Consider the following 23,873-nt stretch of genomic DNA (forward strand, 5'->3'; position numbering starts at 1 on the left):
CTCTCTCTAATCTAAAGAAAATCTGGTCATGATTTACCAGTGCCTTACAAATTGTACTGTGCTCTATAGAAATTCCTAGTACTCTCAGAGCTTCCAGAGAGAGGAAGAGATGATTCACAACATTAACCTCAGTGAGAACTCTTGCTCAAAATACAACTGTGGCACTGATAATGGAGTAGCTGAAAGTTGTAAGGGATGAACCCATATTTTGTATGGGCATTGATATTGTCATATCAAATTAAAATTAAAATAATAGCTATTACCTTTATAATGCTCTAACATTTATAAAGAGCGTTATATGTTATCTCATTTGATTTTTGCAATAAACGTGAGGATTGGATACAATTATGAACCCTATTTTACAGATGTAAAAACTGAGATTGAGAGAGTCTATGCGACATGTCCAGGGTCACCTAGTTAATAAATATCCAAGGCAGGATTTGAACTCAGGTCTTCCTGACTAATACTACTCCTACTCTATAACTTAGCTCTAGTTTGAATTTTAAAAAACCTGTGTATTAAAATTATTTGATTAAATATTTCAAAATTTGTTGAATTGAGTTCTCTTAAAATGAATGCTGTTTATAACTAAAAAAAAATAACACATAATTTAAAAAATCCTAGTTTCTAAAGGAGTAAAAATCCAAGAACTTGGAAATTAAGTTGAATTTTTTTCAAGTTGTAAACTATATTGCATGCTATTTATACAAATTCAATAAAGTATTTAAAATACATCAAAGATAAAAACAAATTGTATAAGTTGCTATAATCTTTTAAACTCAAAAGTCATGTGATGCTACAAATGTCAAAGTAATCACTTCTAATTAGATACAAACATGGAATATGGTCAGTTTCATCCTTATGGGGGGAAAATTTCAATTTATAATAAATCATAATAATAATAATAATCTCCTCAAGGTATCCAGATGATGCACTGACTAGAAAAGTAGTCCTGAATCAGGAAGACAAGTTTAAATTCAGTTTCAGACACTTAACTAGTTGTATGATTTTAAGCAAGCTATTTAAGCTCTGTCTCACTTTTTTCATCTGAAATATGAAACTTAGCAACTATCTCCTATTATTATTATGGAAATCAAATGAAAAAATATGGAAATGCTTAGCAAAGTGTCTATCACAGAACAGGTGCTATATAAATGCTAATTGTTATTGGCATTATTATCATGGTATTTTTGCAACTCACTTTGCAGTAATATATTCCCATCTAATTCCTTTTTTTATGAAAAACATCTGATATAGATGTTATTCAGATGTTTTAGACCTCTCATCTTCATATTCTAAAACTCATAAGATATTTTCTTGCAACCTGGCATCATCATCTGAGGATCCCTTTTACCTGACTGAACACTCAGCAGCAAATGGTTCATTCTTTCATGGTTTATGTTGTAATAAGAGTTGAATTTTACCTAATGTGCCCTCATAAAATGATTGATTTGGAGTTGAAAAAGATCTTGGAGAACAAAAGTCTAATCCCCTCACTTTGCAAGTGACAAAACTGAGTCACTAGCAGATTACATGACTCACACAGAGTCATATGGCTAGTAGGGTCTAAGGTCGAATTTGAAACTATATCTTCCAGTGTCCTATCCATTACTCCATATGCTAAATTATTTGAAATAATAGGGTTGAGGCAGCTAGGTGGCACAGTGGATAGAGCACCAGCCCTGGAGTCAGGAGTACCTGAGTTCAAATCCAGCCTCAGACACTTAATAATTACCTAGCTGTGTGGCCTTGGGCAAGCCACTTAACCCCACTGCCTTGCAAAAGAAAAAAAATAATATAATAGGGTAAAAGAAAAGACAATAGGGGCAACTAGGTGGCACAGTAGATAAGCGCTGAAACTAGAGTCAAAATCCATCCCTAGATACTTAATACTTAACTTAGCTGTGTGACCTTTGGCAAATCACTTAACCCTATTGCCTTGCTGAGAGAGAGAGAGAGAGAGAGAGAGAGAGAGAGAGAGAGAGAGAGAAGACAATGTCCTTCACTAAAACATAAACTTGTACAAAGCCTATCTGATAGATATCCCAGTCAGTAAGGAGAATGATAATGAAAATCACTGGGTAGTTGAGCAGACACGTTCAAGTGGGATGTCCCAGAGTTTTTTATTTATAGGACACAAGGAGTCTTAACTATCATAGAAAAAATGGCATTATAGCAGGTACCAACATTGATGGACATATTTTCTCCTTAAGGAAACCATTGTTTCTGTGACTCACTTTACAATCTTACAGCAACTTTTGGAATCTAAACACCACCCCCAGGGTCCTTGGACCATAACTTCTCAGTAGATTAAGGGTTGGAATGCTCTATCTTCTGTTAACCCACAATTAGACTAATCTCTGCACTACTGCTGTCCTTCCTGGACTGCTTATTGACTTAAAAAAAGCCCAGTTATACCTGTAATAGGACTTAGGCATGGAGACCTGGCAGCATTTTGAATTTAAGTAGAGTCAGTTCTGATCTGACTCTAACAGACAGCTGGATAATGACAGATGGAAGAAACAAGAAGGGAGGAAGTGTACCATAATATTAAAAAAAAAAGTATTTTGGTAGTTAGGTGACAGTTAGGGCACAATGTACTGAGTGCCAGGCCTAGAAGATTCATCTTAATATGCTTAAATATGGCCTCAGACATTGACTTGGGTGACCCTGGCCAAGTCATTTAATCCTGTTTGCTCTGTTTCCTCATCTGTAAAGTGAACTGGAGAAGGAAATAACAAACCATTTCAAACATCTTTGCCAAAAAAAATCCCAAATGAGGTTATGAAGAGTTAAATGTGACTGAGAATGATTGAATAACAAATAAAAAGTACCTAGTAATACAGTAGATGTTCTTGGAACATGTTTCAATGAGTACTACTGTGCCCTGGTGGTAGCATACTCAATTGCAGGAATGTTTCTAAAAATCATGAAAAAACTGAAGCTTTAGAACGACAGCTTTCATTGTTAGAATGTTTCAAGACTGATTCAATGTTTTACACCTCTGAAGTATTTTTTTCTCTCCAATCTCCTCTAGGAACTCCTCTAGGAATCATCTAAAATATTTGATATTTTTATGACAAGGATCTATTTGGCAGTCTGATGAATCCCTGTGAAAATAATGTCTATAAATAATTGAAAGAAATTAGAGAAAATAAAGATATCATTTTCCCATTCTCAGACTTCAGAAACACTTCCACAGATCCCTTAGGTGTCAGTATATCTTAGATTAAAAACCCCTAATGAAGAAGAAAAGAAGGAAAAAAGGAGGAAGAGGAGGAGGAGGAGGCAGAGAAGAAAAGTAATGACTTGTGCTCTTGAGTTAAAAGAAAAGATAAAGATAGGGACAGAGGCAGAACTATACATAGAGCTAGAGACAGAAATAAAGATATAGATAAATGTAAAATAGAGATTAAAGAGATAGAAATAAAGATATAGTGTTGAACAGAAGTTGACAGTTGAAACACATGATAGAGAAAAAGATAGATATAGATATAAAATGGAAAGAAATATATGAGACTCAATTATTTAGGGATTTTTAATGGTTCCAAACTACAGACTCCTGTTAAATAGAACTTGCATAGTGTGCCATCTAGGCCTAGTACAATGCTATGAAGCTGAAGATTCTGTAATTTTCTCATCTACAAATTATGTATACTCATGAGGTAAGTTGTTGCAGTATTTTTTAGGTCTCGAAACATCATAGAAACAAAAACAATGCATATCTTGAGAAACTGAGGCAAAGTAAGTTTAAAAGGGCTTGCTAATAAGTGGCACAGTCAAGACAGGTCACTGGTTTTCATTTCTACCAATGATGATGACATTCCTCAAGCACTTTGTTGCTCTTCAGGTATAATTCATCAATAATGATTTGTATTTCTATAGTACCTTCAGGTCTGTAAAATACCTTATATGCAAGACATCCCCAAGGTCTTGTGAATTATTCAACTTTAATAATTCATTTTCTCACTTGAACCTTTTACAAATGAAGAAACATGCTAGGAGATATTTAGCAATTTTCCCATAGCCAATACTAATTATCAGGGATAGGATCCAAATTCAGGTGCCTCCTGACTTCAAGTTCAACCCTCTATCTTTGACATCACACTTTGACCCCTATCCTTAAATTTCTATTGGAGTGTCTTTTTTTTCTTAACTAAGGGGTATTAATGAGATAAAAGACAAGGTTATAAAAAACACTTTTGAAGGCTAGAGGAGTTTGTGGAGCATTTTGCATTGTCCTTGACCTTGTGTGAAATGTGGATTTTACTTTAACTGTTTTGGACATCAAGTTCTAGCTGATGTCCTAGGCAATATGGACAACTAAGTTGCTAGATCAGCACCACTAATTATTTGTCCTTGGATGTTGAGAAATTATTCAAATATATTTAATCTTTTTGGCAAATCATAGCTTCGTGTTAATGCTCCATTTTCAGAGGATTATACCCATTACCTTCCAAATATTTTCCTCAGGCACCTTGAGGACTGAGAGTTTCCATGGCAGGAAGCAGGGCATGGCAAGGAATGAAAGCTCTTTTTTCCCCTATTACTTTTTACAAGGAACTCAATCAAATTAGGAGAATATGAAATAATATTATTACTACTTCCATTAAATGCTGAAGAAAAGAAGAGGATCTGATCAAGGGAATGAAGATAATAGAAAAGGAAAAAAAAGGAAGAGCTACTCATTGATCAACCAAATTGTGCTCAGGTTTGGAGCTCACTATGCAACATCAATTGAAATTCAAAAACAAAACAAATTTACATGGTATAGTTCTCTAGAATTATCTTGATCTGGGCCACTTTCAGAAACTGTCTGTCAGAGGATTCTTTCTAATATCAAAATATAGCTTTTTTTCAAAATTTATAAAAAAAAAAGGAATCAAAGTCTAGGTGCGGTCAGATATCTTCATCTAGAAAGTTCACTCATGGCAGAGTGGACTACTTGGAAAACAGTATAAATCACCACACTCTTCAGGCTTCTAGCTTTTAGAATGTTTTTGTACATTTATGTAATTATGACCTGAGATCTCTGTTAGACTAGCTGCTCAGAAGTGTTAGGTTCCTGGCATCCTTACCCAGGGGAACATTGAAGGGGCAAGAAACAAGGGAGACAAGTTCTCCTTAAAGTTCTCCTAGATCTCCAAGATTCCCATTCATTAAACCAAATGCAAGTGCTTATACTCCCCAGTCCCTTGTCCACTCCCACTCCCGTGGCACTCTACAATCAACCAGTAAAACAAGGCTCTGGTGCTCAAGGACACCAGATAATGAAAGTTTGCAGTACTTCCACACACAACAGTCCCTTACACTTAGTTTGAAACCTTCCAGCTAGGGAAATTTAAACTCCAACTTTGGGTTTAGCCCAGAGTCAGACCCTGGGTTCAATCTAACTTCTAGGTAAAAGAAATTCACAAAACCTATCAATTCATTGCCCAAGTGGTTCAATATTAAATCTGTCTTGGGATTGATAACTTTTTGAATATTTATTCTGCTTCTAACATCAACATAATTCTCCTTGTATCTTGTCTCTCAGGCCCAATCTGTCTTGTTCTGTCATCCTTCCTGCTGCTGTATACATATCTTAACAATTTCTATAATACTTAACTGTTACAAGAGTTCTACCTTGTTTTTATCAATCTTCTTAGAATGGAAACCCATCCTAAAGCCCAGATACTATGAACGGGACTTAATTTAAGTGATAGAGGTGCAACTAAGTGTTGTAGTAGATAGAGCCCAGCCTTGGATTCAAAAGAACAGGAGTTCAAATCTGGTCTCAGACACTTGACACATCCTAGTTGTGTGACCTTGGACAAGTCACTTAACCCTGCGAAAGTGAGACTGGTGACTTAGCACAGCCCCCCTCACTCAAATTCAATGCATGTACTTGCCATTGCATCACCTCTCTGATGTCATGGTCTTCTTCAAAAATGAAGGCCAAACCTTATTAGAGTTGTAGCAATCACAAAAGTAGTGATTGCTACACTTCAGTCACTTACCTGGTTACTGTCAAAGTTCCAACTATATAAGTTCCTATATAACTTATAAGATGTGTATATCATATATGCATATTTATACACATATATGTATAACATAATCCAACTTATAATTCTATCAAACTTCTAAGTATGTTTGTATGTATATGTATACATGTGTATAACATACTTACATTCATTCTTGCTCTCCATACTTGAAAAGGATCAAAATGATATCACAATATCTGGATCAATTTATAGTGTGTTTGATTATAGCTGATCAAACCAATATGAGCCCAAAAGCCCGTACCATATATTGAGCACAAAACATACCTAGAAATTTACATGTTTTTTCCCATTAGAATAATCATTTCTTGAGAATAGGAACTGTGTTTTACCTTTCTTGAATCCCCAGTACATAGTAAAATGCTTTGCACATGGTAAGCACTTAAGAAATTACTTTTTCATTCATTTGTTCACTGAGTGAAATGCCTTATCTAAATCTAAACTACTATATCTGTGACATTCATCTGTTTGCCAATCCAGTAACACTATAGGAAAAAAATAATGTTAGGCTGTCATGGTTTGTTTTTAATAAACCTAATCTTATTCCTAGTAACCACCATTTCCCTTAATAAGTGCTTTCAAGTCATCCATCAAATAATCCTTCCCAAAATTCTTTTACGAATGGACATTAAGTTCAGGGTCTATGTTTTCTGAAAATTTGAAATTAGAGTCTTTCTAATCTCTCACCAAGAGATTAGCAATAGCCTCTGACAGTCCTTATTTTTCTGTAATTTAAAGAGAAGAAACAAAAATTAGACATTAAATTGTTCAAAGTGCTCTTTTCCCAAAGCAGAAATTGCATGGTCTTTTCTCTAATCCTGGCATTAGACATAGAATAGCTCATCTGAATAAATAAATTTAACATTGTTGCGATCAAAAAATAAACTGAGAGTGCTTTTAGATGGTTAAAAATTGTTATAGTGCATTTGAAGAGTGTACAAGAATTGTAAAGCTTAGAGGGTAGAGGAGGATGGAAACTTGGAATGTGGATTCTAAGTTAGAAGGGATTTCAAGGTTATTTAGTCCAAGATCATAATATTGCAAGTGAAGAAACTTGGGTCTAAAAAGTTAAAGTGATTAGTCTGAAGTTTAACAAGTAGTAGGAGCTAGTCAAAATTGAAATATAAGTACGTTGTTTTCTTATTTATATTCAATGCCTAGGAACCTCTAAGAAGAGAGCAATAGAGGGAAATGGGAGGTCATGGCTAAAGCATAGGTTCTAGGACTACAACAGCAACAACAGCAACATATCATCATTATTTCTACAGACTCAAAGAAGACATAGATTCATGTCTTTCTTCCCATATTAGTTGTCTGGCTCTGAACCAGCATTTATCCTCTCAATACTCTAGGTAATAAGTATTGGAGTTAGCATTTTAGTCTATTTCCAGACCAAAAATTCCAGTACTCTTACTACTTCAACCTGATTCGAGTTTTCAAAATGGGAATATGAAAAAGAACCCAAATATTTGGATGTATTCTAATTAAGACTGATACATTTTTAAACTATGTGGGTTATTTATGAATATTGAGTATACTTCCCATATGGTACATGGGAAGAAAACTTGCAATTTTTCAAATCCATCTACACTTTCAAATTTCGGCATTTCTCTTCTCCACAGTCATCTGCTGTGTTGATTCATTATTGGCTCATCTTATTCCTGTCCTGTTGTAGAATGATGCTACTAAAAAAAAAAACATCAATGAGTTTTCTCTGTGATTAAAGGTTAATCTCCTGGACTATTAATGAATATAATCATAATCCTTTGAAATCTTCCAGAAGAGTTTGCCAATTCCTACTCAATGAGGCATCACTTAATGGCCCATGATATACCTGCCATGAAAATTGGATTACTACAAAGTGATTTTAAAAAACAGATTCAAGGAAGACTTAGTCAACTACAGAGGTAAACAACATTTAGAGATTAAAGTTAGAAATAATTATCATTGAATAATTAAAGTTATGAATGACAGTTAATAATAGAGTTGAATATTAATGTGTTTAAAACTCAATTGAAATAATTAACTACATTTAAATCTCAGTGGCCTTCAGATTTTAAGTATTGTTTAATCCAGCAGGATGATAGTACTTACATACTAATCTTGCTGAATTGTCATAAGGAGAATACTTTGTAACTTCTACCATATTTTATTGTTATTATCCACTAAAGTCCTACTCTGATGCCTCAGCATATCATGGAAATGACCCTGAACTCTCAAGATCATCGTAACAGAGTTTAACCTCTGGCAGGTTGTACCATGTTGGAGAGGCTTAGTGGAGTGACAAGAAAATATGTTAACTGCTTTCCTGAGACAAGTCTTGCTATGTATGGTTTCATCATCACTAGACCAGCCACTTAGGGAGGATTACTTTGGCCATTATGGAACTACAAAAAATATAAAATGACTTTTAATATTGCATAGACTCTGCCATTTCTGTATGGACAGAGGAATAGAAAAGGAAACCAAATATGCTAAGAATCCTATCATTTGAGATTACAAATAATAACAATTTAACAAATGGATACCTGAATGTGATATAATTACTACTAAGAAAATAGCATTTATGTAGTGCCTTGAAGTTTGAAAAATTCTACAAATATTTTCTAATTTCATCTTCATATCAGTCCTGGGAGACTATAATATTAAAAAATGAAAATAAATTGTTCAAATGTTTCAGTTTGGAAATTCAATTGAGTTGATTCCAGAGTATTATTATTATTATTATTATTATTATTATTAATTTATTACTCCTATTTCCCAAAGGAGGAAACTGATGTAGACAGAGGTCAAGTGACTTGCCATAGATCACTTGACCCATAGTTAATGGGTCAATATGAATTCAGGTTTTCATGATTCCAGACCCAGCACTCTAGAACTGAATTATGCCAATCTGATGTGGTATTTTCCCTGCAGAGTAAGAATACTCTACATCTCTCCTCATCTTGTCTTCTACTATCTCCATACTTATACCCATGCCGCTCCTGACCTATACCAGTTCTGTAAGTTGAAATCAGTCACTTCCTTCAAGGCCCAACACAGTCACCTTTATCTTCTGGAAACCTTCCTTCATTCTCCTAGGTGAAAGCTGTCTTACTCAGCTCAAATTTCTCCCAGCACTTTGCCTAAATCTCTTAATGCCAATTATCTCACTCTTGTTCAAATCCTACTTATGGGCTAACAGATCTTTGTTCAGTAAGACTGAGAACTTTGACAATAAGACGGATAGTTCTATCCCCAGTGCTTAGCACAATGTTTTATGCTTGGTAAGTAGGGAGTAAGTGTTTGTTGAATTAAAGTAATCTGGAATCAACTGAATTGAGTTTCCAAATTGAAACATTTGAACAATTCTTTTTCATTTTATAGAGCCTGCTATGAATCAAACTTACCATAGTGTTGGTGTTTCCCTGCATTGTCATACCCTGGGCAGCCATTAGTAGTGAACTTTGGCCACCCATAGAAAGGGAGGCAGCGTATGTGTCTAAATCACCTCCTTCCTTGCAAGACATTTCTATCACTTTGAAATTAAACTTCTCTTTGATTCTTGACTCTCCTGTCTCTAGCCTGCTATTTGGCTCTGGACATCCTCAGGTTAGAGATCAGTTCAGTTTTATCGACAATTCTTAAAACTAAAAAGTACTTTTGAGATTTTTTGTTCCTGTCTCCTCATTTACAGTTAAAACCTGTTTTTTTTTTCATTTAAATTTTATTTTATTTTTCAAATTACATGCAATGGGAGTTTTTCAACATTTACCCATTTATAAATTTATGCATTACACATTTTTCTACCACCCTTCCTTCCCTCCCCTGTCCCCAAGGAAGTGAGAAGTCTGGTAAAGGTTTTACATGTACATTTCTGTTTTATTATTTACATATTTGTCATATTGTGAAAAAGGAATTATAACTAAGGTGAGTGGAAAAAACCATGAGAGAGAAAGGAAAAACATAAAAGAGGTTTTGGATTTTTTTTTAAATGTTCAGAAAATGCTCTGCTCTACATTCAGACTCCATAGTGTTTTTCTCTGGATATGGATGTATTGTCCACTATAGCTCTCTCAGGGTTGTCCTTGATTTCTGAAATGCTGAGAGGAGCTTCATTCATCGCACTCCGTCATCTCACAATGTTGTTAATGTGAATGATGTTCTTCTAGTTCTCTTCACTTCACTCAGTCTTGGTTCTTGCAAGTCTTTCCAGACTTCTCTGAAGTCCAATCACTCATGATATTTCTTATTGAACGATAACATTCATATACCATAACTTATTCAACCATTCCCCCATTAACGAGTATCCCCTCAATTTCCAATTATTTTCCACTACGAGAAGAGCTGCTATAAATATTTTTTGAACATGTGAACCTTTTCCCAAAAAAACCTTTTTTTAAATATTTAAAATTAAAGCCTCTTCAGAACTTAGCTTCCTTGGCTTCCCAGGTTTCTCATGCTTTATTTCCACTCAATAATTGAAACCTACTGGTCTACTCACTCTACTACTTTTGAGGGCAAGGACTGACTTTTACTTTTATTTTGTATCTCCCCAACTTAGTGTAATGTCTAGTATGCAATGTCCAGTATCCAGAAAATAAATGCTTATTGCCCTGACTTTCCCCCATGTCTAGAATGTAAACATTTCCTTCTGAAATCCCTGATTTCCCCTCAAGACTCAACCTTCTACATGAAAACATTCCCTGATCCCTCCTAGCTGCTGGTGCAGCTATATCCACCTTAAATGTATCACATGTCTACTTTTGTGTGTACATTTTGTCTTTTCCATTAAAATGTAAGTTCCTTGAAGGCAGGCATTGTTTGACTTTTCTCTTTATACCTTCAGCACTTAACATATGGTATAGCCCATAATAAGTACTTAAGAAATGCTTATTACTTGATTGCCAAGGAAAATGAAGCTCAGAGAAATGATTTGCTTCTCACCACTAGTTAATGTCAAAGTCAGAACTTTGGGCTAAATTTGCTGAGTTTTGTTCCAATGCTCCTTCCATTATGTTTTTGTTTTCTTTTGGGGAGGGGGGACTATCTACCTTCAGCTTTATTGTGTGAGCTACACAATAAATTTATTGATGTAATTCCACATCATTGGAGAAGATGGCAAACCACTCCAGTATCCCTACCAAGAAAATCCCAATGGGGTCAAAAAGAATAAGACATGACTGAAAAACAATTGAACTGAAACAGTCCCACATCACCAATTACTGGACATAGTTGACTGAATTTCACAGAAACATCTCAAACTCAACATGTTCAAAAGAGAACCCATTTCCTTTCTCCCTTAGACTTTTCCCTCTTTCAAACTTTCTTCTTTCTATCAGAGGCAAAGTCATCCTTCCAGTTATTTGGGTTCACAAGCTCAATGCCATCTTTGATTTCTCCCTTGTCCTCACCCCATCCATCTAATCAGTTTCTAGAGTTTATCATTTCTATCTCCACAGCATTTCTCCTATTGTTCCCTTCTTTTTACTCACATAGCTTCCATCCTCACTCAAACTGTCATTTCTTTCTCATGACCTACAGCACAAGTCTTCCAGTCCCAAACATCTTTTTACTGCAATTTTTCTTCCATAGAACTGCCAAACAATCATTTCACATTTATGTGAAATGTACATGTACAACCTTTACCAGACTTCTCACTGCCTTGGGGACAGGGGAGGGAAGGAAGGGTGGTAGAAAAATGTGTAATGCATAGATTTATAAATTTAATAAATATTTTATAAATTCCTGTGATCGCCTTTTGTCTCTAAGATCAGATATAAACATTTCTGTCTGAAATATTTCCAACCTTTTCAACCTAAACCCACTTTACATTTTCCAGTATTATGGCACAACACTCTTTTTCCAAACAATCTATGATCTATGCAAAATGGTCTTTCTGCTGTCTCATAAAATGTTTCCATTTCCTTTTCTCTGTATTTGTTTTCCCAATGGCTAACCCCTATTTCCAAAATGTACTCCTTTCTTTGATCTATTTCTTGATATTCCTTATTGTTTTCAAAATCTTACTCAACTTTGACTTCTAACATGAGGCTTTTCCTTCCCCCCTACTTTCCATTTCAAGTAACCTTATATCTGAGCTATATTTATCCTCTATTACGATGTAAACTTCTTGAGGGCATGGATTGTTTGGTTTTTGTCTTCATATCCCCAATGTCTATTAAGCGAATAGTAGTTGAGAAATAAATACTTATTCATTGATTGATTTGAACTGTTGCCTTCCAACTTACCACAATCAAAAATAGTTCATGATAAATATTCCAAATGAAGTCTGCACCAAGTCCTAAAATAGATTTCCTGTTTTATTTCTAACACTCTGACAGCTATCATTTGGCTGTTGGTAGGTGATGTTGATGCTAACAGCATAGTCAGTGAATATTTCCTTATATTAGACCAGGTACAGGAAACCTTGGGTCTCCCTAAGGACATATACCAAAAGTCCTGGTGTTGTCATGCTACTTTGTCAAGAATCAGAAAACTGAAGTTATAAGGAATAGCAACAATGACAAATGTGTTTGCAAAATGTCCAGCACTGGATGAAGGTACAGATAATGAATCTGTGAGTAAACTTTTGAAACTTGTTTCTGTAATAATAAAAATAGTAATAGTAATAAAATCAAACTAGTTTCTGTAATAATAAAATAGTAATAGTAGTTGCAGCAGCCACAGTACTGTTAGTTGTAGCAGCCGTGGCCGCAGTAGTATTAGTCATAGCAGCAGCAGCAGCAGCAGCAGCAGCAGCAGCAGCAATAACAGTAGTAACATTGGTGATATCACATCAGCAGTAGGAGTAGTAATAGCAGTGGCAACAATAATAATCTAGTCATCTTAATCAGTAGCAGCAGCAGCAGCAGTAATAACTACAGCAGCTGGGCAGCTAGCTGATGCAGTGAACAGTGGAGTCAGGAGGACCTGGGTTCAAATCCGGCCTCAGACACTTACTAATGACCTAGCTGTGTGGCCTTGGGCAAGCCACTTAACTCCATTTGCCTTGCAATAATCTAAATAATACTAATAATAACTACAACAGCAGCAGGAGCAAAAGCTATAATATAATAAAATAGCAGTAGCAGGACAGGGTGAGAAGAGAGAATAGGATAGATGGGGAAATACAATAGTAATCCTAATTGTGAAAAAAAATATAGCAAGTTTCTCTGGTTAAGCATTCATTTCTCAAATATTAGAGAAGTGAGTCAAATTTATAGAAATTAGAGCCATTCCCCAATTGAAAAATGATCAAAGGATATGAACAGACAGTTTTCAAATGAAGTTAACAAAGCTATCTATAGATATATGAAAAAATGCTCTAAATCACTATTGATTAGAGAAATATAAATTAAAATAACTCTGACCTTCCACCCCATGTCTATAAGATTGACTAATATAATAGAAAAGGAAAATTATAAATGTTGGAGATGAAGTATGAAAATTGAGAAACAAATAAACTGTTGGTGAACTGAGTCAACCATTCTGAAAAATTATTTGGAACTATGCTCAAAGGACTATTATAACCCTGTATATCCTTTGAGCCAGAATACCTCCATTAGGTTTATATCTCAAAGAGATAAAAAAATGATCTATGTGTTCAAAAATATTTATAGCAGCTCTTTCAGTGGTAGCAAAGAATTGGAATGTGAGGGGATATCAATCAATTGGGGAATGGATGAACAAGCTGTGATTTGTGAATGCAATGGAATACTCTTATCCTATAAGAAAGGAAGAGCAGGATCCTCTCAGAAAAATCTGGAAAAATTTACAAGAACTGATGCAAAGTTAAATTGGAAGATCCAGAAGAACCTTGTATACCCTAACAGGAATATTATATGATGATGATGATGAATTGATTTTTTTAACTATTCTCAGCTATTCAATGATCCTAGATAATTCTGAAGAATTTATGATGAAAAATGCTATTTCCAGAGAAAGATCTAATGGATTTTGAATGTATATCAGAGTATACTTATGGTTTACTTTATTTTTCTTGGAGCTTTTGTTTCTGTTTTATTTCACAACATGACTAACATAAAACTAATTAGACTATGGCTAAAGATGTAAAACCTATATCATATTGCTTGCTTTCTTAATGGGAGGGGGCAGGTAGGGAGAAAGGAAAGAATTTGGAGCTCAGAATTTTTTTGAAAAACAAATTTTAAACAATGTTTCCATGTAATTGGAGGAGGGGGGATAAACTTTTAAGTAAAATGAGAGGAATAAAAATATCTTTTCCATCCCAGAGCTGAGGCTGCCTTCTCCCACTTTCAATCCCTCCCTTTGTCATCTCATCTACTACAGAGAGACTACTGGAATTATTTGTTATTTACTATTGACTTGATTAAAATAATCACACATTCTTCTGTATTCTTCTACCTCCCACCTCAGCTTTTATAAATCCTTCCTTTTAACCATTTTGAAACACAAAATTGTTGTCATTGTTTTACAATAGGAGGACTAATGACATCACAGGGTGATGTCTTGACTTAAATTGGATTTAAATAACAAACTGCACAACTGTCAGTCTTATTCCCTATTCCAGAGTCATCAAAGTCCAGTGGCAGGAAAAAAGTCAAGAATATTGACAATGGCCTGGAATTTCCATTGTCACTTCTCCTATTACTCTGTCATTTTTAACTTTTTCCCTTTAGTACTTTGGGAAATAAATATCTTTATGGTCTCTCTGTTGTTCCTTTTTTTAACCCCATAGATGTCTTTATTTCTATTTTTTCTTTTTTAATAGTCTTTAAATATGGGGCATTTTACTTCATTAGTTATGCTTTCCCTGATAATTGTTTTTATAGGTCAGCTGACAAACATTTATTAAAAGTCTGCTTTCTATAGGTACTGTTTTAAGAGTAGAGGATACAAATGTAAAAGAGACATAATCCTTGCCTTCAAGTAGCTTATAGTCAAAAGGGACAGCAACACACAAAAGCAAAATGAAAAGCCTGGGAGGGAAGGGAAAGGTAATAGTACAGTGGATGGGTATGGGTATAGAGTATGATATAGAAGGGCAAAAGGTAGGCAGTCAGGAGGAAAGAATGAATTTTGAACTAATTTCTTACCTTTCTTCTGTTTCTATTATTTGATATGTTTGCAAGTCAAATAATTCGCCTGTCGCTATTTTTTGTAGGAAAATTTCAAGTTTCTGTTTTATTCATCTCTTTTAATAATTAGGCACAGGATTTGCAGAGATTGGTATTTAGGGATACATCTTAAGCTCCTTTTGCTTTTGTTGTTATTTAATAATTTTCAGTTATATCTGACCCTTCATGACTTCATATGAGATTTTCTTGCCAAAGGTACTGGAGTGGTTTGCCATGTCTTTCTCCAACTCATTTTAGATAAGGAAACTGAGGCAAACAGGGTTAAGTGACTTGCCCAGGATTACAGTCTTAGGCAGTATTTGAACTAAGGTCTTCTTGACTAAATCTGGCATTCAGTCCACTGCCACCTAGCAGCCTACTTTTTGAAATACATAATTTGATTCCTGTCTGCATTTTCTGCTGGCTGCAGAATAGTTTTTTTTCTGATTTGAATTTCCTTTTTTGAAAAAAAAGGTCTTTCTCTTGGTGGCTTACAGAATTTGATACTTATCATTGAAAATGATAAAAGTAACCATTGTCTTGTTGAATCATAGCTTGTGGTTTTGTTACGTTTTCCCTTGTTTTCATTTTTATCTATAGGCAATTTGTGGATCCTTTCCATTAGGGTTTTGTTCTCTATATTTCTGAATTTTTGGCATTTTTCTTCTATCATTTCTTGCATTATGGTGTTCAGGTTGTTTTTTTTTTATTTTTAATTGTCATATTCTCCTGGAGGCCTATGATCCTTAAATCACCTCTATAATCCTGTTTTTTGTGTGTTTTGCTTATATGGAGATCAAGTTATTTTTAACATGATTGTTTTTGCTTCTCTTCCTCCAGATTGAACTCTACTTTTGTGTATGTGATTTCCCAATCAATTGTTCTTTCTTTTGCTTCTTTAGAAAGGCTTACTATTATGGATTCAGGTTTTTCTTTTCTGTAGTTATTTCTATTATATTAATTATAAAACCTGCATTTGTTTCCTTTTAACTTCTTAAAAGATTTTAATTTCTTCCTTGAACTGTTTGGAAATATTCTTCTGCAATCTCATGCTCTCTTGGAGATCCATAGAGTTTTCTATTTTATCAGGTATTGTTTCAATTTCTTTGTCTTGTACTATTTATTTGGAGACATTTGCAGACATTCAGCTGTTTCAGTAGCCATCTTCCCTTATGTTTTAATTTTCTTCCCTATTCTTTTCTCTGCTTATGCTCTAAATAGTTTAACTGAATTTTCTTCCTCCTGAATTATTTGGTGGTATTTTTTCTCTTTTTCTTTTCATTGCTCACTTTCTGACTCCTTTTCCTTTGAAGGCAAGTTTACTTCTAGGTACTGGATCTCAACTGTCACAGCTTCCTCCCACTTTGAGGAATTTTTTTTTCTTCTGGCCTAGATCCTTGCCCCAGATGACTTTTGGGAGGAGTAAGAGGACTAAACTGGGTCCAGTTGTATGATGCCTTTTTCCTTCAGATTTGGTATATTCCCACACTCCGGTACCCTTTCCAATTTCTCTTAGCTCTAAAGTCTCTTGCTGAGTGAGGTTGCCCAAGGTAGTTTGGTGCTTTCTATTCTTTTCCTTCTTCATGAGTGACTAGGCAGAGTTCAGGTCTGTTGAATGTTTTCATAGAAGGATGGAATTGCAGAGTAGATCTCAATGCACAAAGCAATAGGTTGAATTTTATACCTTTCCAGAGCTTAGAGGCTAGTGGGGAGCAGGGATGCTGGTTAAGCAACTTGCAATTATTATGATATGCAGCTAATTTATAAAATTTAGTTATTTTGTTAGATTTCCTAGTGTCTTGACCAGTGAAAACAACTATGCTTCCTCTACCACTGGCACATAATTCTTCTTTGAAGGGATTTATGAAAATTAGTTGGGATTGAGAACAAATTTAATCTTCTAGATTATTGGCCACATAACCCAAAAGATGATGAGTATTTAAAACAAGGACCACTGATGATAGAAAAACATTTGTTGTTAATTTGCTGTAACTCATAATGGAGATTTCATAGATTTTTAAGAGAACTTCGATCAGGATTATGTAGCTATATTAGATTTCCAGAGTTATATAGTTTAGTTTAAGAAGTTTGAAAATCTATGAAAAATGATTTAGCAATCCATCATTGTATAAATTCCAAATTTTCATTGAAAGGGAAGAGAAGCAAAATGTTTGCCTAGATTTTTATTCTTAAAATTTCTTTCCTTCTATAATATGTTTCCACCTGTTTCCTTCTGTATTTATATTTTATATTTAATGTTTCAAACTCTGAGGTTTGAATTAATCATTTTTAAAAGGGGACCTTATGGGGCGGCTAGGTGGTATAGTGCATAAAGCACTGGCCCTGGAGTCAGGAGTACCTGGGTTCAAATCCGGTCTCAGACACTTAATAATTACCTAGCTGTGTGGCCCTCAGCAAGCCACTTAACCCTATTTGCCTTGCAAAAACCTAAAACAATAAAATAAAAGGGAGCCTTAAACATTATAAAGTTCCTTTCATATCCTTTATGACTTCTGAATTTTAGTTACCTGCTCATATTAATTTATTTCTAAATATAACTTTAAAGGTACACCACCCAAAAATATGTATACTTATACTAGTTACTCCTTAAAATGCTACTTCAAGCAAATATTTCCAACACTTTTCACCACATTTCCATTTTGTTCTGCTTTCCTAAGCTAATTAAAAGGATTTTGTTTTAATGAATCCAATAGTGTGCCAATTGATTATTATCTTTATTAAAAAATGATTGTGCACCCATAGCAGTGGCATTATATAGAATATCCTATTAGACACAGTTCCTGACTAAAGAACTCATGACCATTTATTGAAAATAAGTCCAAAGAGTCATGGTGAGGAGTTGCTTATTAACCATCTCTCCACACTACCAGTGTCCAGAAGCTGACTGAGACAGTGATAATCCACTTTCCTTTTCAGGCTAGCATTAAATACAACATCTCTTCTTCCAGTATAAGGTTGGTTTTTACTTTTTAAACAGTTTCATTTTTGTGGGGGTGGGTACTTTATAGAGCATTTTATGTGAATAGAGCAGAATATCTCAAATAGTGTTCTCATGATCCAAATTTGTTCATCAAATTTTGTTCATAAGTTAAATGATTGGCTTAATAAATATTTGATGATAAACTCTGCAAGGAAACCTGAAACAGAAAGGAAAAAAATAGAGGACAGAAAGGATATATATAAAAAAAAGGAACTAAAATATAGAAATTCCACTTATGGAAGATTGAAACTGTGATTAATTTTCCTTATCTATTCATAGTTAAATGCAATGTTTCTATCAAAAGGTGATAATGATTCTTGGGAAGGAGACCACTGTGGGTTTGAATGAACATATGATATCAAACTTAAAAAGGAAGAGCTTTTTAACCTCCCCAAAAGATTGTCTACACAGCTTAAACTACTGAAGCTTGAATTGCTCACACTGATAAAGGCAGCTGACTTTCTTTTGAGATAACAATAGGAAACCTATTGAGCAAAGAGGTAGCCTGGGACCATGAACTTAAGAAAGGGGGAGTCAAAAAAATAGGTTTAAATGGAGAAAAATTTTAATTTGAAAGTAAAACTAGGGTGAGAGAAAGAAATACATGTCTCCAGTTAGTGTTCCCAGCTGATAAAGAACTGTATTGAAGTCACTATGTGAGGAAAAAAGCATGGCCTGTCACCATAGATGAAGTCAAAATGGAACCGCTATAGGTCCTATGACATGTCTTATAAATAACTTTGATCAATGTAATCTTTATTGCTTAATAAAATTATTATGAATTTACTACATTAAAAAACTAGTATGGGGGGCAGCTAGTTGGTTCAGTGGATAGAGCACCAGTCCTTAAATAATTAATTTTTTTTAAAAAACTAGTTAGAGTATATCCTGGCTTTCAAACAAATTTTGGTCAAGGAAAAAAGAATTTAAGACGTGATGAATCCTAATAACCAATAAAGGCATTCCAAATATTTAACTAGGTTAGTTCTACTACCAAAATAATTGAAAACTCTTTTAAAAGTCTCATTTCTGTAAGCAGTGAATGTACTATCATAACCTTTTCACCTCTGGTGTAGCTTTCATGGGAATATCTTTGTTTCCATGAATCTCATGCCTTTTTTATTTACAATTTTAAAAATTTATATTTAAAGAAATCACACTGTATGGAGTTTTTTGTTTTGTTACTTCAATTATATAATTATGATAATTAGTCACTTTTACATCTCATTTTAAGAGATTAATTGACTGTAATTGTATATTTTGTTATTTGAATTACTTCAATTTATGCAAGGAAAATGCTTATAGAAAGTTACATGTCAATTCAATCATGTTAAATGCAGAAGCAGCTTTTTTTTAAAGGAATGTTCAAATAAAGCTTCTTTTTTTGGCAAGGCAATGAGGCTAAGTGACTTGCCCAAGTTCATACAACTAGATAATTAAGTGTCTGAGGCTGGTGCTTCTGAGGACTCAGGTCCTCCTGACTCCAAGGCCTATTCAATATACCCCTCAAACAAAGTTTCTTGCACTTAATTTGTGTTAAATCTTTCCCTTTTTACAATCAAATGCCTAGCAAAAGCTGTCTATATCATCACTTCCCACTCATTTTTCCTGCTATCATTCAATTCTCAACTCTTTGTACTCTGGTTTCTGTCCCTACCACTGGACTCAAACTACTTTCTCTGAGGTCATTAATGATCCCATCTCCTTAAGCCCAAATCCAATGACCTTCAAAGTCTTCAAACTTCTCAACTTCTTTTCAAGGTTTGACATTCTCTGGTTACTTTCTCTTGGGTTTTAGTAGCACTGCTGCACAGTATTTTTTTCTACCTATGTGTCTGATCCTCATCAAACTGCATTGGTAGAAAAAGTTTCCCACTAGGACCTTCCAGGACAGACAGGTTAAAATTAATTAATTAATTAACTGGCCCACTGAAAACTGTTAATTATAGTCATGATGAGGATACTTGTCTTTTGTTCTCAAAGAAGGTCATGATGTTAGAGAAGTGATGACATGACCGGCAAGTGAATTAGATTTGACTGAGAGGGAGTTGTGCTAAGTCACCAGCTTCACCTTCTCTAGAGTCATTTGAGTCTGTGATCAGATATGGATCAAGATGACTAGAGATAGCCCTAGATGCCAGGCAATCAGGGCAAGGGATTTGTCCAAGATCACATGGCTAATAAGTGTCAAATGTCTGGGACCAGATTTTAACCCAGGTCTTTATGGCTCCAAGTTTAGTACACTAGCCATTGCACCAAGTGCTTTTCTCATAATGATACCAAGAGGCAGATAATACAACCCAAGGTTCTATGAGATCCTCTTGTTTTCTCTCTATATACAATCTCCCTCAATGATCTCATCAGCTCTCAGGGGTCCAATTATTATATCTCTGCAGATGACCTATATATTCAGATCTAATATCTCTCATGAATCCCCATCCTATATTAGCAATTTCCTATTAGACAATTGCCTATTTGTAATATAAGCATCTCAAACTCAATATATTCAAATTGTGACTCATTATATTTTGCCTCAAATCCTTCTCTATAACTTTCAAGGATACCCCCATCTTTCTAGTCATCCAAACTTGCAAACTGAGTGTCATCCTCAACTTCTCACTCTCACTCCACACAACCAATCCATTCTCATTTCTACCTTCATTATATGTTTTGTATTAATCTCCTCTCTAGTCATACAGTTAAGCCCCTCAGTACCTCTTCCCTGAACTTTACTATAACCTTCCAACTGGAATCCTTGCTTTAAATACATCCTCTGTTCCAATTCATCCTCCACTCAGTTGAAAATATGATTTTTCTAAAGTGGAGGTCTGACCATGTCACTCCCATACTCAATGAATTTCAGTGCTTCCCTACCATTTCTAGGATCAAATAAATAAAGCTTTTTTGTAAATTGAATATCTCATGACTTGACAGTTTTTTCCATTCTTTCTTCTCTAAATACATGAATTCTATGATCCATCTAAATGAAATCCTTACAGCCCCTCAATCACCAAACTCTATCTTCTATCTCTTCCCATTAACTATATCCTTGCCTGGAATATCCTCCCTATTACCTCTGCCTTTCAGTTTCCCTAGCTTCCTTCAAGATTTAGCTCAGTTTCCTTTTAAAGAGGAATTTCCCTGCCCCCACAAGCACTAGTGCCTTCTTCTTCTCTCATATTACCTGTTTTATTATATATATATATATATATATATATATATATAGTTATTTAAATTTAGTCTCTCCTATTAAAATGCAATCTCCTTGAGAACTCAGGGTCTGGAAAACAGTAAACACTTAATAAATGTTTGTTGATTCATATAGAGGCAACATTTTATAGTGGAAAGGGCTCAGTTTGGAGGCATATAATCTATATTTGATCCTGTATCTATTACTTATAATGTATGTGGCCTGGAGTAAGTCACTTTTCAAAGTCTCAATTTCTAATCTATAAAAATAAGATGGGACTGGGGGGAGGGGGAGGGCTGGACTAGATTATTTCTAAGGTCCCTTCAAATCTTAAATTTTGACAATTAAGTCCTCTGTAAGCATTACTTAAAGTTGAGATTGTGGCAAAAGTTACTAATATTTCTATCTGAGTCAGCACTAAAAGTCAGGTTCTTACTTCTACTGCACACCTGCAACACCCTCACTAGTCTAGGCAAATGCTAACCAGATGCAACCAGCTGCAGGCAACTCTATTCAGTCAGTTCTAAGAATGTACTATCTTAGCCAACCTTGTCCAGCCCAAGGCAAACTGTGAAAGAAGCAGAGCCATAAACTACAGAAAATTATTCTTTTATGTCTGTTCCCCATCCCACCCATTCTCACTCTCCAAGGTGACTCCATATCCATTCTCCTTAGAATACCCTGTAATATCATTGACTCTCTCTTTTCCGCCTTATAAAAGCTTATCTGAAAAGTCTTCATTTATGCTAAGATGCAAATGACCAAAAAACATTAAAATTTTTTTCCTTCAAAGTGTTGGCACTTTAATGGGAAACCATGCTAACACGAGAGGAAAGTTCTGAAGTGGAATTTCAGGCTCATACCCCCTTTAATATCAGAATATTACTTAATATCAATCCTAGCACTTTGACCTATTTAAAAATCATAGGATCCCAGATTTTGAGTTCAAAGAATCCTCAGGGGTCACCTACTTCCAACAGTCTCACTTTATAAATGAAGAAACAAAGGCTAAAGGAAGTTAAAGGACTTGTACATGGTCAGCATCAGAGGCTTATACCCAGCTTATATGTTTTTAAAGACAGTGGTCTTTCCTTATGGGCATAGGGTGGAGGTGGGTAATTACTGTACACTTTACCTCATGAGTCCCCACCAGTGTAGTACTCATAAAATACCAAGCAATAGATTCAATTATCTCTTAGAAAAGACATTCATTCAAATAGAATAACAAGTATAAAAGTATAAGTATAAAACATACTGGGGGCAATCCCCTAGAATAGATTTCCTAATCATATCACATAGATATCTGCATAGTCACTACCCAGCATTAGAGGTTAAACTAAAGGAACATTTAGAAATTGTTCTGACTTGAAAGAATCAGCCAATATCCATTCATTTTTTCTGAATATCCATTAAAAATTGATTTCATTTACCACTTTCTTTTCTTGTCATGTCACCTCAGATAAAGCAATCTGACTTAAGGTAACTACCTTAAAAATTCAAATAATTCTGATATATAACTGATTTTAACTAAGAAATTGAGGCAAAGGTAGATTTGATGATGCATTTATAACACCTGCATAATTTACACTGGCTTTAAAACTTGAGGCAAGTCATTTGCACTCTATGAGCCTTAGTTTTTTTATGGCTAAAAATGGCAAATCATATCCTCCTTACCCACTTTCCAAATGTGTTACCAAAAAAATTCTCCAAATCTCAAAGCATGATATGATGACGTTATTTAATTATATTTTCTTGTTCTCATCTATTTCAATGGCATTTAGATGGAAATAGTCCTGAGACAAGTCAGTATACTTCTTTTATTTTTATATTTTGTAAGTTGTACACTACTGAACATGTAGATTAGAAAAACATTAATTTTTGCAATTTAAGGAAATATTTGGATACAGTTCAGCTTAAATAAACTCATCAAAATATTTGGTACAACTATTAAGAGCAAACAAGATGATTATAGGTGATAGTTACTTCACATGATTTTGATTTCTTCAGCTAATGTTTCATTCTGCATAATTTGGAAATTATCAGCATTTGGTATAATGATATCTATTAAATTTTTTCTTAAATTTTTTATAAATGTTATACTTCATGCCTTGTGAGCTATTGTTCTATCCTTGATAATTATCTGGTTCCAGGATAGTTTATTTAAAGAGATCTCCAGAATAGTTTTAAGTTGGTATTTGTAGCATGGGGATTGAATGTAGGTTTATGAAGGATAATAAGCTTGTGAATAATCCTTGCCACCAGGTTGTGTTTTGTTTGTACCATACCCCACCTCTAGTCTCACTCTCTTGACTCATACTTTCATTGGCAGATTGACTCTCCAGAGGAACAACTGCTACCCCAGGTTCTTAAATGAGAGTATCTCATCAGTCCTACCAGTATGATTCTCATCACACTCAGTCAGGAGACTGATTACCTCTTAGAAAAGACATTTACTCATGCAAGATGAATAGGTATAAAAAATTTATCAAAAAAAAATCTAAAGTGGTCTCAGACACTTAACAATTACCTAGCTGTGTGGCCTTGGGCAAGCCACTTTAACC

At 34.6% G+C, this 23,873-nt stretch overlaps 1 protein-coding gene across 1 annotated transcript in view; it reads left to right on the forward strand.

Annotated features, from left to right (window-relative positions):
* Positions 1-12,478: 12,478 nt before the first annotated feature.
* LOC141511018 (flavin-containing monooxygenase 5-like) overlaps positions 12,479-23,873 on the forward strand; it is a 41,201-nt gene continuing 29,806 nt past the window's right edge. Inside the window, exon 1 of the mRNA XM_074220358.1 lies at positions 12,479-12,600. The gene's annotated coding sequence lies outside the window, so the exon portion shown is untranslated. The remainder of the gene's footprint in view (positions 12,601-23,873) is intronic.

This window comes from Macrotis lagotis, chromosome 2 (genome assembly GCF_037893015.1).
Source record: "Macrotis lagotis isolate mMagLag1 chromosome 2, bilby.v1.9.chrom.fasta, whole genome shotgun sequence".
NCBI classification, from domain to species: domain Eukaryota; kingdom Metazoa; phylum Chordata; class Mammalia; order Peramelemorphia; family Peramelidae; genus Macrotis; species Macrotis lagotis.